Below are 17,368 nucleotides of genomic sequence, written 5' to 3' on the forward strand. Positions count from 1 at the left end.
ATAAAAAACCCAATTAAGGGTATTTTCTAAAGTTTATACATATTTCATGCATGTGGTTGGTGTATTCAAAAAATAATGAAAATATAAAAAAATAATCTAAATTCATAAAAAAGATAATTTATGTCAATAACTACCGTAACTCATTTGATGTTTTAGAATATATATAATATATATGCCTATATGGGCTAACACAAAATGGACTAAGCTTATAATGTCCGTAAACAATAATAAGCCTTTTTCATAGAAAAACGAGGTCCGGTCTGGACAGCGCGTTGGCGGATATGATATTTATCGTTGTGTTCCATATATGCATAAACAAAATAGCTATGACTTTTGTGGTGTTTAGTTAACTACATACATTCACTGGTGGTCATATGACAGCGCGTTGCGACGGTTGCGTTCTGGTTGGCCAAATTAGCGGTAGATTGTCTAATATTATTCGATAGCATTACTTTTTCTTTTTTCGTTAAGTTAGCTATTTACATAGCCAAATAGTTACGACGATTATTTTATTTGTTTGGTTACAAACATATTTGTTGATGTGCTTGTTGCTACTGAAATCCATAAGTCCCATTCCAAAATGGTTACCGATTATTTTATTTGTTTGGTTACAAACATATTAGTTGATGTGCTTGTTGCTACTCAAATCCATAAGTCCCATTTGTCTAAAACATCTTGTATGATCAGAATCTTGATTGTTATTCCTATTTTGTGCCTTGAATGATCTCACTAATGAAAAATTATTCTCCAATCTCCGATTCCACTATTTCTTCTTAAAAGATTCACTGTATCGTTCTACTACATCATGGGTCGAAAATCGTCATCGTATTCGTCCTCATTTGACCCTTCTTCACCACCAACAGTCCCATTCGAACAACAGTCAATGTAACACACATTCTATACCCGCATTCATCGATCAATGTCATAGCTTAAACAAATGAGTTAACAATGCGTCTTCCGCAAGAGAAGCAACTAACCCAACAATGAAATACGACAATGTTTAATGCAATAGACGATAACAATCAAACCGGAGTTGAATAAACCATGGTTCCATAAGCCAGCTAGAAACAATGGATGTCTACAACGATGGCCTGGAGTTGACCTTTTATCACACCGGGAGAACTTTGGTTTTAAGTACCTATCGTGAAACCCAAAATCAGTAACGACAAATCAATTCTTACTTAACAATACTATGCAACTACTAAAACAGAAGTAGATATTGAAAATACTCCACTATCGTCGCTAGTGCGGATAGCAAGTAGGGAAATATGGATAGTGGGTCAAAATATGGTCCTCCTATTATGGTCAAAATGTGTTGAATCACTAAGGCTTCTATCCGTCTTTAAGATTTCTTAGAGTAACCAAAACTGAGGTAGATCATACTGAAAGTTAATTATGTAATTTTGTTCCATTCTCAGATGACCCGCCCAATTTACCCTTCCTTATTTTTTTTTATAAAAAATTAAAACAATGTAAATTTATAAAGGAAAAGCAAAAAGTACTTGTTTTGAAACTCACACGGTCATTGTGACTCGCCTGTATTGCTACCGGTAACATCACACATAATACCAATATACCATAGTTTAATTGATTTGAATCGATATAAATAACCTAATCGATATGAATCACATCTCAGACTGTATCGGGTTCATCCCAAAAAGCTCTTTTCAACATCCACACAACTAACCCACCAAGTGGTCATGCGAAAACATAATTTAAGTTCAATATTATATGCAAATGCAACAAATTTCCAGTCACAAAAGATGCACTGGAAAGTATTTGCTTGAATGGTTGATCCCTACATTTTGTGTTTAGTAGTGGTTGTAACATCAGTTCATATTATCGGGTCATGATAATTTTTATTATAGGAATTGTCGATTATATAGGATATCATACAGCTTTTAAGGTTTTATATGTGAGTGTGCTTACTTGTATGTCTAATAGAATGCAACAGATTGCATGTGGGTTTGGACTATTCGGCCTCTTTGAGTTCAGCGCCTACATATTATTGTCTCTATTGTTTTCTGCCCGTCTCCTGCTCGCAAGGCTGAGATGGTTGTGAGTACCATTCTACCATACACAAAAAAATAGTAAACGCCAGTAAATTATATATACTGTACTAATAAAAGAGATAGTGTAAGGGAAAGGAAAGTTAGTAAAAAAAATGTTGTTGTTGTCTGTAAGTTTGGGTCGAAATAAACAATGACCTGTAATAAACAGCTGCAAAATCCGTAGTAGATCACCTTCTTTGGAACACAGTGAACCCACCCGATGTTAAACTTGTCCCGACACTTTAAACACATAAGGCCGTCTTCCATTATTAATAGTCTAATCAATCTGGGCACCATAAGAGGCAATATTGAACGTCTGGTTATATGTACGTATATTGTCCAGATAACCCTTATTATTCAGTAGCTCAGTAAATGTCGAAGGTGGTTCCTTTTCACTCGGCAGATAAACACAACACCTTCACAGCACCGATTAAAACAGGGACTAATCGAAGAATATCTTAAGCGCTCTTCGTACCAAAAAAGGTACTGCAATAACTACAAACAACAGCAAAAAAAACACTCATGTACATCAGGCAACCCAAAAAACTACAACCACATATAAGCAACAAATAAGGAGAAAACAATGTAAGTACCTCCAGTTGCATTGGCAGGTGAGGCTAAACAGGAAGAACCAATTGCAAACGATACAACACATGCACAAAACATACGCAAGACCACATTCACAAAGAAGTAATATTTGATAAATCATTACCACGAATGACGAAACAAACACAAAATAAGAACGGAAACATACCGACAATATTGAAACTCCCAACCAATGGAAAACCACTCGAATCACGAACCCCAGATGCAACAGTTGGTTCACCTTGAAAAATCAGTAAAATTACTATCATCTCTAACATATAACTTCCTAACACGATTCCTTTTCGACACCGAAGAAGTAATGCATGCAATACCAGTTGCACCATCAATTATAGATGGCACAGCAGCCACTGGGCACTTTTCGGACTTTTTTCAGGCGACATTACAATTCCAAATAACAAACACTAAACGACACTAACAGTCCCATATAGACGGTAACAGAGACAAAAAATACACTATTTTAGCTAATAAACAGCAATTAAAGGTTTAGTCACAAATTTTTATTGGCTTTGAAAGAGATTATATGAAATTACCAAAACGACAGAAGGTGTAAAACAACCTCAATATATGCTTCTCAATTCACATAAATCATTATCACAAACTCAGTAATATATACTTCTGGATTTGCAATAATTAAGACGCAAGCTGAGTAGATGTTATAAAAAAGAGAATCAAACAATAAAAATTAAGAACACGTGATAAGGATTAAAGCATACCCTGAAACAACCCATATATGAGTAGATTTTCTAAAAATTATCATCCCGGGCGACACCAACTGTATTAGAATACCTTTATCATGTAATTTTTTCCCGTCATAAAGTAATAAGTACGACTGGTTTACCTACCTATATCCGTCCCATTAAGATTCAAAGTTTTTTGAAGGGCTTGTTTGCTTAAACTAAGACACGATCAACTTAATTGATTGGGTATTGGGGTAAAGCCATCTAATTAATACCTCTAACTCTAATGGTTATAAAATTGATACATACACTTGCCTCATGAATGGGTTGATTGACACTAAAATGATGGGACACATTAAAATTAAGAACATAGGAGGCCAATCAGCTCAAACTTCTAAAGCTCTTTTTCTACAAATTTCATACAATACAACATACATAATTACAATAACAAATAATCATTGCTCAAAATTGAATAGCAACTGACCTTGTGTCGTGTGCTTATATATCACACAAACAGAATGCTTCATCTCATTTGTACTCCAGCAAAAAACGAAATATATTAATTATCTTATGTTATCAATTTGGGATTTCAAAAGAATACCTGATTATCAGATATTCAAAAGCGATTTTACACGCAATAACCACAAATATAACTCAAGCCCTAACTGATTGAAAAATAAAATTATAAACCTAACCTGATTAGAATTTAATCGAAAATTAGAGAAAAATGCATTGGAGAAAGAGATTGCGCAGCCCAAAATTGATTTGTTAGATAGCCATTGTGTTGCTGTTCGTTCGTACCGTGACGGCTTTCAGAGCAAACCATTGAGTGGGAGCAGTGTTGGAGGTGCGATGTCGAAGAATAGGGTTTGTGACAGCGATGATGTTGGTGGTGGAGGCGTTGCCAGCAGGTAGTCGCGATGGAGATCTGGGAGGGATGGAGGTGGTTACTGGAGGAGGAGGATGCGTTAGGTGAGTAATCTGGATATATAAAATAAGTGAGTTACGCTAATTGTCGTTTAGCCGTAGTCAAACGACGCAAATCAGGACTTTTAAATGTACGAAGTTTAAAAATAAAAATTTAAAAATTATAAATTATAAATTATATATATATATATATATATATATATATATATATATATATATGATGGTCGGTTTCAAATATTTAGGCTCTGACGAATAATATAAGCTATAAAAAATAATTAACGACATATCAATAAACATAAAAAATATTGCATTAACCAATCATTCTTGAAGCTCTCATTGTATTATTGGTAGTAAAATGTTTTCACCTCTTCATAGTTTATAACAAAATACCTTTAGTTGAAGACCACGATTTAATGGAGCAACCCGAAAATAATAGGTGTATATCACTCATGTTAACTAATTTCTGAGAAAAAAATAAAAAGTACATTTTTGCTTCGACAATCAGCAAATAAGATCAGAGAATTCCGAGCAAACTAAAAATTCGCAAGAGATGCAGGTTAAAGCTATTCCCAAAAATAAGATAAGCGGATTATATATACATATGTATATTGTACACACACACACACACACACACACACACACACACACACACACACATATATATATATATATATATATATATATATATATATATATATATTGTTAGATTATTAGAAGACATGCATGACATCTTCACGTGATTATGACCAACCATGATCGCGTATCTTGGAGGACAAGTGTAATAACCCTACTTAATTTTTATGTTAATTATTTAACAATTGTTACTTGAATTTTACGTCTTCACATGATTAGATAACATTTCTATGTTATTATTTATAATAAATATTATCTGTAATATTTATTTGTGACCTATTTTAGATGTTAAAAATTTTCGTTCTTGATTTTGTTGGAAGAAACTTAACGACCGTTAGTAAATCGTTTTGGTTTATGGGTTTCGGTACACGACACTTAAAATAATTAATCACTAGAAAAATACTAGCACAGTTGGAAGCCCAAACCCCATCCCTTAGACCCAATCGGCCAAATCCATCAAACCCACATCACCTTGGCCCAAAATCTTATTTAATTTCATTAATATCCTAATCAGCACATTATAAACCTAAAAAAATAAAAATTTGTTACGTTTTTCTTTCCCTCCCCTGGCCGTGACCAGCTCCAAATACATCACCATCTTCTTCACTTAATTCTCATCAATTCACCATTAAATCTTAAGATTGTTAAGGATTTTTGCTCCTATCGATCTCCTAATCGCGTTTCTAGACTCAATTTTGCATTTAATCGTAAGAACTTTAACCCTAACTTTTAAATTCTGTGTTTTTGATCATTATTATTATTATTGTAATAATGTCTAGTGCTCGAGTCTTAAATTCGCATATGTGTTGTTTTGAATATCATTGTGCGATTTCATTAAAAATTCGAATTTAATATGGCTTATCTGGATGAGTAGATTTTGTTAATTGATTGTTATTAGTTGATAATTGGATTGTTCATGAAGAGTACATAATTTTCATATAGAAAACACGTTATTTCGTTGAGTGGTTCAAAAGATATGATCAAAATAAGATTTCTAAAACTGATTTGACCACTGTTAACGTATTCTGTTGTTGCGATTATTTTCGACTCCATTAAAGTTAAAACCGAAATGTTGCATTTAAACCTGTAACTTTTTTAAAAGAATTGAGTTTGTAAAATAATGGTTCAGGTATGAGACCTGATTATTTGTGTACATGTTTGGTACTTAAAAACCAAGCTTTTCAGGTTGCGTTGTAGCATTTGGTGTTGAACTTATTTAATGGGATTTTTTTTTTTTGTAAAACCACGCTGTTAAACTGTTAGTTTTTGGAAATTTTGGATTTTGACTTTTATCAAGTCAAATGGTGAATATCTTTGGGTGATGTGTGCAGCAGCGTATACGAAATAGTTATATTTTTACTACGAAATACTATTAAATACGATACAATTTTACACAAGTTATTTATTTATAAAGTGTATATACCTAAACCTTGCTACAACACTATAGGCAGTGTACCTAATCGTACAGTAGTGTAGTTTTTAGTAAGTCCGGTTCGTTCCACAGGGAGCTCGCTGAGTTTAACGCTATATTTTTTTATTTTAAACTATATTTGTATAAATATATATATAAGTAGTATTATTATTATTATAAAAAGGGGGTTTTTACCGTTTAGTGACCGGTTTGTCGATTTTATGTCTTAAGTCACAATTAAAACCTAATGTAAAATATTAAAAATAAATATAACTTAATTTAAAGCGTAAAGTAAATAACGATAATAAAAGTGCGATAATTTAAAGTGCGATAAATAAAATGACGATAAATAAAACTGTGATAATTAAAAAGTACGATAATTAAAAGTGCAATAAGATATAAAATAAAGGAATTATGCTTATTTAAACTTCCGTAATCATGATGTTTGACGTGTTGATTTTAATTTATTACTATGGGTTAATTGTCCTTTGTCCTGGATTATTCAATATGTCAATATGGTTTTGTCCATAATAGTCCATTAGTCATAATTATAAAGTGCGAGAGTCCTCGTCAAATTATCCTTATACCCGAAGTCAAATATTCCAACTAATTCGGGATTCGAACTGTAACAAGGTCTTAATACTTTGTTTAACGAATACACCAGGTTATCGACTGCGTGTAATCCAAGGTTTCAATACTTTGTTAACAATTACACCAATTACCCTTGAATGTAATCCACCCCTGTTTCAACGAGTCCATTGACTATTAATCCATCCTCTTGTCCGGTAAAATGAACAATTATTGGTATTTATAGATATCCCGCCCACCGTACCCGATTAAGCGTATGTGGTTATTTATATATACGTCGAATTGTAACCTTTAATATTAAATTAACGAGGTATCGTTTAGTTAATATAAAACCCATTAATAGCCCATAGTCTAATTTCCACAAGTGTCGTTCTTTTGTCCAAACCTCAATTATGGTACAAAGCCCAATTACCCAATCTTAATATTTAGCCCAACATCACGATTACTTCGGCTTAAATAAGTATAATAATAACTTAGCTACAAGACATTAATTTAAAAAGATTGAACATAACTTACAATGAGTATTAATCACGTAGTGTTACACGGACAGAGTTTTGACTTACAAACTTAAAAATTCGCCACTATAACCTTATTATTATTAAACTTAAATTAAAATTAAAATTATAAAATATAAATATAAATATATCGTAGATAGATAAGAAAGAAAAGGGGTAAGGAATCGATCAGAATGAGCGGCCTTTTATAGGCCCACGTTTCACTGTTGAGCTCCGCGAGTGCGAAGCTTTTGTGCTTCACAGCTCCGCGAGTGCGGAGGTCTGGAATCCAGCTCATAGATTAAATCCAAAACGTGGGCTGCGTATAATTATAATATATAATAATATATATAATTAATTATATATTATATTATAATCTTGTGCATAGTTGACTTGTAATTTTTGGTCCGTTGCGTCGCGCGCTGAAAGTTGGTTCATGTCTCGGTTCCGGATTTTCGAACGCCTTTTCGTACTATTTAATATCTTTTACTTTGTGTTTCACGGCTTGTACTCTTGTAATTTTTAGACGTTTCTCATCAATAATTTGAACCACTTGGATTGTACTTTGTACTTTTTAGCTTTTTGGTCATTTGCGTCTTCAATTCGTCGAATCTGTCTTTTTTCTTCACCAATTAATATTTAAACGAATATCACTTGTAAATAGAACAATTGCAACTAAAAGCTTGTCTTTCTTGAGGGATAATGCTATGAAATATATGTTCATTTTTAGCATTATCAAATATTCCCACACTTGAGCATTGCTTGTCCTCAATCAATATAGAACTTGAATATAGCTTTACAAGAATTACTTCTTTATTCTTCACACTTTGTACATCAGTGATTTCTATACGGCTGTATGAGCAATGATAGTAACGTTGTGGTTTACAGTCCCACATGACTATGAAAATTTAGATCCTTTAATGAAATTGGATCTTTATGAAAACATTTGATCTTTTTGAAAATTCAATCTAGCTTTTACCCTAGATAAGTTTTTCGGAATAACCCTTCACCGGTGTTTGCAAAATGTTTTTGTGGGTTTAGTGGGTTTCAGATTTGAAAATTTTAGCTTAAAACTTGCGGTTTTGTGTCACCCACTTGCTAACCTTGTATTGGGAAAGCAACACGTCCAGTATACTTGCTCCGTATATTATCTTTTGGTAAACTACCGTCCGGTTGTAAAGGAAAGCGTTGAACAAGCAACTGTTGAGGCAATGTCCCGTGACATGCTTTTAATTATGGTCTATATCGTGTCGGATGCAATTACTATCCTTTGTAGGAGCAATAGTAAAGATCACCCAATAGTTTTTCGGTCTGGCACAAGGTCCTGTCTTTGACCATGCTATGCAACCACCGTTCTTACGGTTGATACCCGATTTGGTTCAGGTGACCTAATGAATTCCAGGTGAATTCCTAGGATTTTACGTTCAATGGTAATGAATGCATTGAAAATGGGTTTTTCAGAAAACAAATCGGTTTGTAATTTTGATCAAAATATTTTCTCGTTCAAGCTCGAGTTTAGATATCATCGAATTCCATGAGTTTGTAATTCTCAATCTTTAAGGTCAATCTCAAGGATTGAGTAATATCAGTCTTAAAAGCTGATTTTTGATCTTTAAGGAGATTATCCTTTCTGGGGATCTGATTCATTAGTCTTATAAGCTAATTTGCACGGTGCCCCCTGATAATGCTAAAAACGAACATATATTTCATAGCATTATCCCTCAAGAAAGACAAGCTTTTAGTTGCAACTGTTCTATTTACAAGTGATATTCGTTTAAATAATAAAAGGTGAAGACAAAAGACAGATTCGACGAATTGAAGACGCAAACGACCAAAAAGCTCAAAAGTACAAAATACAATCAAAGTGTTTCCAATTATTAATGAGAAACGTCTCAAAATTACAAGAGTACAAGACGCGAAACGTAAAATACAAGATATTAAATTGTACGCAAGGACGTTCGAAAATCCGGAACCGGTACCAAAGTCAACTCTCAACGCTCGACGCAACGGACCTAAAATTACAAGTCAACTATGCACATAAATATAATATAATATTTAAATAAATCTTAAAATTATTTATATATTATATTTATATTTAAAATCCGTCGGCAGAATGCAAACAAAGACATGTGAGCTGGAATCCCAGGCCATGCGATCGCATGGCCTGCATGAGATAATCTCATGCGATCGCATGAGCCAAAAAGTCAGGCCACATGCTATAAATTTCGCAGTTTTGAGAGATCTTTTACACATCCATATATCTTTCTCTCTATCTCACTCGTATAATATATATATATATATATATATATATATATATATATATATATATATATATATATATATATATATATATATATATATATATATATATATATATATATATATATATATATATTATAATTATAATTTTAATTTTAATTTTAAATTCTAATAATAAGGGTATGTTAGCGAATGTTGTAAGGGTGTAAGTCGAAATTCTGTCCGTGTAACGCTACGCTATTTTTAATCATTGTAAGTTATGTTCAACCTTTTTAATTTAATGTCTCGTAGCTAAGTTATTATTATGCTTATTTAATGCCGAAGTAATCGTGATGTTGGGCTAAATATTAAAATTGGGTAATTGGGCTTTGGACCATAATTGGGGTTTGGATAAAAGAACAACACTTGTAGAAATTAGACTATGGGCTATTAATGGGCTTTATATTAACTAAATGATACCTCGTTGATTTAATATATAGACTTATAATTTGACGTATTTTTGTATAACCACATACGCTTGACTGGGCACGGTGGGAGGGATATCTATAAATACCAATAATTGTTCATTTTACCGGATACGGAACTGGATTAATAGTTAATAGACTTGTTGAAACAGGGGTGGATTACATTCAAGGGTAATTGGTGTAATTGTTAACAAAGTAGTAAAACCTTGGACTACACGCAGTCGATAACCTGGTGTATTCATTAAACAAAGTATTAAGACCTTGTTACAATTCGAATCCCCAATTAGTTGGAATATTTGACTTCGAGAATAAGAATAATTTGACGAAGACTTCCGCATTTTATGATTATGACTGATGGACTATTATGGACAAATCTGTATGGACATATCAAATAATCCAGGACAAAGAACAATCAACCCATGAGAATAAACTAAAAACAACACGTCGAACATCATGATTACGGAAGTTTTAAATAAGCATAATTTATATATTTCATATTTAATTGCACTTTTAATTATCGCACTTTTATTTATTGTCATTTTATTTAATTGCATTTTTAATTATCGTACTCTTTAATTATCGCAATTTTATCGTATTTTTATTTATCGCAATTTCATTATCGTTATTTACTTTACGCTTAAAATTAAGTTATATTTATTTTTAATATTTTACATTAGGTTTTAACTGCGACTAAAGTTTTAAAATCGACAAACCGGTCATTAAACGGTAAAAACCCCCTTTATAATAATAATACTACTTATATATAATTTTGTATTTTTACAATTATAAGTCAATACTAATATAGCGTTAAACTTGGCTAGAGTTCCCTGTGGACGAACCGGACTTACTAAAAACTACACTACTGTACGATTAGGTACACTGCCTATAAGTGTTGTAGCAAGGTTTAGGTATATCCACTCTATAAATAAATAAATCACTTGTGTAAAATTGTATCGTATTTAATAGTATTTCGTTGTAAAAATTAATACTATTTTCTAGTACACCTCGCTCACATCAAGTATTTTTGGCGCCGCTGCCGGGGACACTAAAACGCTGGAAGCGAAACGCTATATATATAAAAAAAAAGATTTTTTTTAAAGTTCTTTGTATAAAAAAAAATATACGTTTGAAATATTAAAAACCAAAAATATAAAAAGAAAATATAAAAAATCTATATATTTATTTTTAAGAGTTGTTAAATATATATAAAGTTAAAAAGTATTTTTTATTTTAGTTTTTAAAATTAAATTTGTATTTAAGTTATATATATATTTTATATAATCTTAAAACAGAAAAAAAAATTAAATATAAAATTACTCGGTCCAGTACTGTAGCAGCCCAGCATTTGGCCCGAAACCCTAGCTCATGCGACCGCATGAGCCCGAAGGCAAAAATTCATGCGATCGCATGAACGTACCTGACACGCCAGGTTTGACCTAATTCAGCATTAATTACGGAGTATATTTTAATTATTATTATTGTAACCCTAATTAAGTTTTGTTTATTTATTTAATTAAGTTTAGTTTTAGTATTTAATTTATATATTTAGTTTAATTAGTTTTAATAAATATATAAAATTAATACTTTTATAAAATAAATAATATAAAAATAATATTTTTATAAAAATTGTACTTTTTACAACTTCAAGTTTATTTTTATATTTTCTATCTTTTTATTTGTTTTAGCGTAATATTTGTATTTTTCTCTCGTATTTAGTTTTAAGTCATAGTTTTTGCCATAGTTATTTTTATTTCTTGATTTTTAGGCTTTGCCGTAAAATCCCTTAAGTGCTTTTTCTTAAGACTAAGATTTAGGTGCTTTAGAATTTTGCGACGCCGTTTTTAAAATTTTAGTACCTTTTTAAGTTATTGCCATTTGGGATATAGTTTTTCTTTTAAGCTTTAATACCTTTAGACGCAACTTTTAATTCTTAGTTTTTAGTTCCTTTTTAAGTTTCGACGCGCTACTTTCTTATTTTTATATTTTTTTTTCGACCTTCCATTTTTCGACGTTTTTCGACGCGCTCTTTTTCTTTCTTATTTTTCGCCGCTCTAGTTTTTAGGACTTAGATTTTTTCTATTTCTTCTCTAAAATTTCAACGAAAAATTATTTTAAGTGGTTAAATTGATAGACATCCAAATTTTCTGCTTCGTAGTAATAGTTGGATTTGTTAGTGGCTGAGTTGTGAGCTTCCGATTTAAAGGGTTCTGGCTCCCTGCTACATCTATTGGCTATTCGAAACGTGGGCAAAAGCAGAAAAGTCTATTAATTTGATAACTTATATAATTTTTATCTTTTATAACTAATTGGATATTCAGTGAATGCACCGAGCAAAACGTTCACCACCTTTTGTACGTTCACCACCTGTAACTCGATCAAGACATCTAGCAAGTATTGTCGCCATTGATTTTTCTTTAGAATCGTCATCCAGTCGACCAATGTGATGACCCGAAAAATTCTGACTAAATTTAAACTTAATCTTAAATGATTAATGATTTCGACACGATAAGCAAAGCCTATGAAGTTGAATCTCAAAATTTTGAACTATTCAAATACCCTTCGGTTGTTCTCAACGATTCGCGAACAATTATATGTAAATAGATACATATGCTATAACTTGAAAACGTAACAAAGTGTTATGAAAATGATACCGTACATTAAACTTATTGGTTTATATATCTATTTGAATATATATGATCTCAAGTTATTTAGTAAACGATAATAACATTCGATTATTGATTCAATTGATATTTAGATAAGTTAACTAAAACGTTTAAGATGAACCAGTAAAACACTAATTTGCTAAAGTATTTTCAAATTGCTACAGTACCCAAAATGCTACAGTGTTTTCGAAAATCACTATTTGCTACAGTAAAATTGACTTTGCTACAGTGAATTGCTACAGTAACTTTGCTACAGTAACTTGCTACAGTAAAACACTATTTTAAAAAAATGTATTTTAACAAATAGTGAAACGATGATTTATAGAAGTAAATGACCAAAACACTCAAACGTATAAGATACACTTTGAGTGACATAGTTTATGGATAGTTTAAGTCTATATTTTGACAAAGGTACGTGTCACGAAACGTAAAATGCAAGTTTTCTAAACGTACAAAAATACGTTCGAAAAACCGGAACCGGGACATAAGTCGAGTGATGACATACGACTTATCGGAACTAAAATTACAAATCAACTATGCATGTGAATTTAATATCATATATAATTAATTATTTAAATTATATCTATTATATATTTATTTATTATGTCGACAAACAAAAATACAAAAGTTTTGTGAGCTGGAAAAGGAACCCATGCGATCGCATGGGAATCCTTCTACAAAATCATGCGATCGCATGGAGGGGAATTCCAGGCCAGGTACTATAAATTCAGGTGTTTTGCTCGAATGAAAAATCACACACACATACTCAAATATATATTACTCCGTATAATATTTATTATTATTATTATTATTATTATTATTATTATTATTATTATTATTATTATTATTATTATTATTATTATTATTATTATTATTATTATTATTAAGATTATTATTAATCTTATTATTTTTATTATTAATGTTATTATTTTTGCGATACAAAAATAATAATGTACATAAAATATTAAGACGGAGTGCTGTCCAAGTAATTTTCAAAACGAGTTTCCGAGCGAGCTAGAGCTAAGGAAAATATGGGTTATTACCAAGGAGGTTATGGTTAATGTTCGGGGGTATTTTTGTGAATCAAACCTCGTGTTTATCATCTCCGATGCGTCTACGTGCTTTCCTGCAATATTGTATATCAATATAAAACAGTGAGTTTCATATGATCCCTTTTACCCTTTACATTTTTGGGCTGAGAATACATGCAAATGCTTTAATAACTGTTTTACAATAATTATAAAGTGTGAGTTTCATATGATCCCTTTTACCCTTTACATTTTTGGGCTGAGAATACATGCAAATGCTTTAATAACTGTTTTACAATAATTATAAAGTGTGAGTTTCATTGATCCCTTTTTAATTGCTTTTGCAATCTATATTTTTGGGCTGAGAATACATGCACTTTATTTTAAACGCAATGGATACAAGTACATACTAAATTCTACACTGAGTTTGAATCAAAAATCCCTTAGCTTTGGTAACTAGTAACTGCCAGTTATAAGAACTGGTGGGCGCGAGTAGTAGTATATGGATCCATAGGGCTTGATATCCCCGTCCGAGCTAGAGCGCTAGCCTTTTAACGGACGTATGCTATTTGAGAAGCGTACACGTTGGTTTGCGTGTATTATTAAGATGATTATACAAATGGTACAAATTATATAAACGTTAAAGTTTAGTTACCAGGGTGCTCAATTTTGTAGAACCGATTGATAAACGTTTCGGATGAAACAACTGAAATCTTGTGATCCACCTTTTATGTAAAACCTATTGATAAACGTTTTGAATAAAACAACTGAACTTTTGTAATCCACATTGATATACGGATTATGTGTAATATTAAAACTATGAACTCACCAACCTTTGTGTTGACACTTGTTAGCATGTTTATTCTCAGGTTTCTAGAAGTCTTCCGCTGTTTGCTTATACGTGATACAAGTTATGTGCTGGGAGTCATACATGCTATATACAAGAAACTTGCATTCACCAAACCATTACCATGTATCTTATTTTGACTGTATTGTCAACAGATGTATTATTGTAAACCATTTAAATGGTGATTGTCTATACGTAGGAATCATCAGATGTTAAAAACCTGGAATTTATATATTCATTTATGAAATACCTTTTCAAACGAATACAATGTTACAAAATGTATCACATAGAGGTCAAATACCTCGCAATGAAATCAATGAATGACGTGTTCGTCCATATGGATTTGGAGCGATCGTCACAACCAAGTACTCTAATTCAAATTTTCGATAATCCATTTTTTGAACCAGACCTCACAATTGAGAATCCGGAGAATATTCAGGGACAATTCAGAGATCCTGAACCATTAATCTTTCCTCCAGAACCACCAATCATTCAAACAGAGATTGTCGTGGAACCAACCATTAAATCAGAATCCTCTAGTGATTCACATTCAACAAATTCAATTATAGAGAATCTGGAACCTCTAAGTATGGAAGACCAAATGAGAGCTAAACGCACTGGCCAAGGTCACGCAATTACTCAACCAGACATTAATGCACCAGATTATGAAATTAAAAGACAAATCCTACACATGGTAACTAATCAATGCCAATTTAGTGGTGCACCGAAGGAAGATCCAAATGAACATCTTCGTACATTTAATAGGATCTTCACTTTATTTAAAATAAGAGAAGTTGAGGATGAACAGATATATCTCATGTTATTTCCCTGGACTTTAAAGGGAGAAGCCAAAGATTGGTTGGAATCGTTACCTGAAGGGGCGATTGATACATGGGATGTTTTAGTTGAAAATTTTCTTAAACAATTCTTTCCGGCATCTAAAACCGTAAGACTTCAAGGAGAAATAGTCACGTTCACGCAAAAGCCAAATGAAACTTTATATGAAGCATGGACCAGATTTGGAAAATTATTGAGAGGATGTCCGCAACATGGTTTAGACACTAGTCAAATAGTACAAATATTCTACCAAGGATGCGACATCACTACAAGAAAAGACATCGATATAGCTGCTGGTGGTTCCATTATGAAGAAAACCGCAACTGATGCTTACAAAATTATTGATAACACTGCTTCCCACTCACATGAGTGGCACCAAGAAAAAGATATCGTTAGATCATCTAAAGCAGCTAGAGCCGATTCCAGCCATGACTTAGATTCCATTTCCGCAAAGATAGATGCTGTCGAGAGAAGAATGGAAAAGATGACTAAGGATATACACTCAATAAGAATTAGTTGTGAGCAGTGTGGAGGACCACATTTGACAAAAGATTGTCTTAATATTGAACTAACAATGGAACAAAGAGAGAATGTTTTATACATGAACCAAAGTCCTGGAAATAATTATCAGAATAATTATCAACAGCCTAGACCAATCTACAATCAAAACCAGAATTATAACCGAAATGTTCCATACAACAACCAACAAGGTCCTAGCAATCAACAAGTATCTAACAATACTTACAATCAGCAAAGACCTATTTTTCAAAACAAACCACCACAAACCGATGATAAAAAGCCAAATTTAGAAGATATGATGTCAAAGCTAGTTGAATCTCAAACACAGTTTTTCACATCTCAGAAACAAACCAATGAACAAAATGCTCAAACATTTAAAAATCAACAAGCTTCTATTCAAAATCTGGAACAAGAAGTAAGCAACCTAGCAAGGTTGATAGGTGAAAGAAAACCGAGAAGTTTACCTAGTGATACAAATGCTAACCCCCGGAATGAAACAGCTAAAGCCATTACCACAAGAAGTGGTATTACACTTAAATCACCTGAAATACCTGTAATTTCTGATGAAGCTATTCCTACTCCACAAGAACCACAATCTGAGCAAGATAAGGAAACAGAACCGGTAGTTGAAAAGGTTAATGAAGATAACACAGTTAAGGCTAAACCTTATGTTAAACCATACCAACCACCACTTCCTTACCCGAGTAAAATGAGAAAAGAAAGACTTGAAGTCGAGCAATCCAAATTCTTGGATATGTTTAAACAAATAAATGTAAATCTTCCTTTCATTGATGTAATTTCAGGAATGCCTAGATATGCTAAATTTCTGAAAGATCTTATCACAAATAGAAAGAAAATGGAAGAACTCTCGGCTGTTACTATGAATGCTAATTGTTCTGCAGTGCTGTTGAATAAGATACCAGAAAAATTATCCGATCCAGGAAGTTTCACAATTCCATGTTTTCTGGGTAGTCTTAGTTCAATAGAAGCATTGGCAGACTTAGGTGCTAGTATAAATCTAATGCCGTATTCACTATACGCTAAACTAGACCTTGGAGAATTGAAACCAACACGAATAAGCATACAACTAGCTGATCGATCAGTAAAATATCCTAGAGGGATATTGGAGAACATGCTAGTTAAAGTTAGTAATTTAGTATTTCCAGTAGATTTTGTTATTCTGGACATGGAAGAAGATTCTCGAGTACCTCTCATATTAGGAAGACCATTCTTAAACACGGCTAAAGCAATAATAGACGTGTTTGGTAAGAAATTGACCCTAAGTATAGAGGACGAGAGTGTTACCTTTTTTGTTGATAGAGCCATGCAACAACCGCAATCTGCAGATGATACATGTTATTATA

General features: G+C 32.2%; 1 long non-coding RNA gene across 1 annotated transcript; it reads right to left on the minus strand.

The window, feature by feature from the left end:
* Nucleotides 1–555: 555 nt before the first annotated feature.
* LOC139852790 (uncharacterized) lies at nucleotides 556–4,276 on the minus strand. Its single transcript, XR_011761181.1, has 6 exons — nucleotides 3,819–4,276; nucleotides 2,806–2,877; nucleotides 2,645–2,668; nucleotides 2,208–2,546; nucleotides 1,930–2,070; nucleotides 556–1,138 (listed from the first exon to the last, which is right to left on the minus strand). It is a non-coding gene; the product is annotated as an uncharacterized lncRNA (long non-coding RNA).
* Nucleotides 4,277–17,368: the final 13,092 nt, after the last annotated feature.

The sequence above is a fragment of the Rutidosis leptorrhynchoides genome, chromosome 6 (assembly GCF_046630445.1).
Source record: "Rutidosis leptorrhynchoides isolate AG116_Rl617_1_P2 chromosome 6, CSIRO_AGI_Rlap_v1, whole genome shotgun sequence".
Classification (NCBI taxonomy): domain Eukaryota; kingdom Viridiplantae; phylum Streptophyta; class Magnoliopsida; order Asterales; family Asteraceae; genus Rutidosis; species Rutidosis leptorrhynchoides.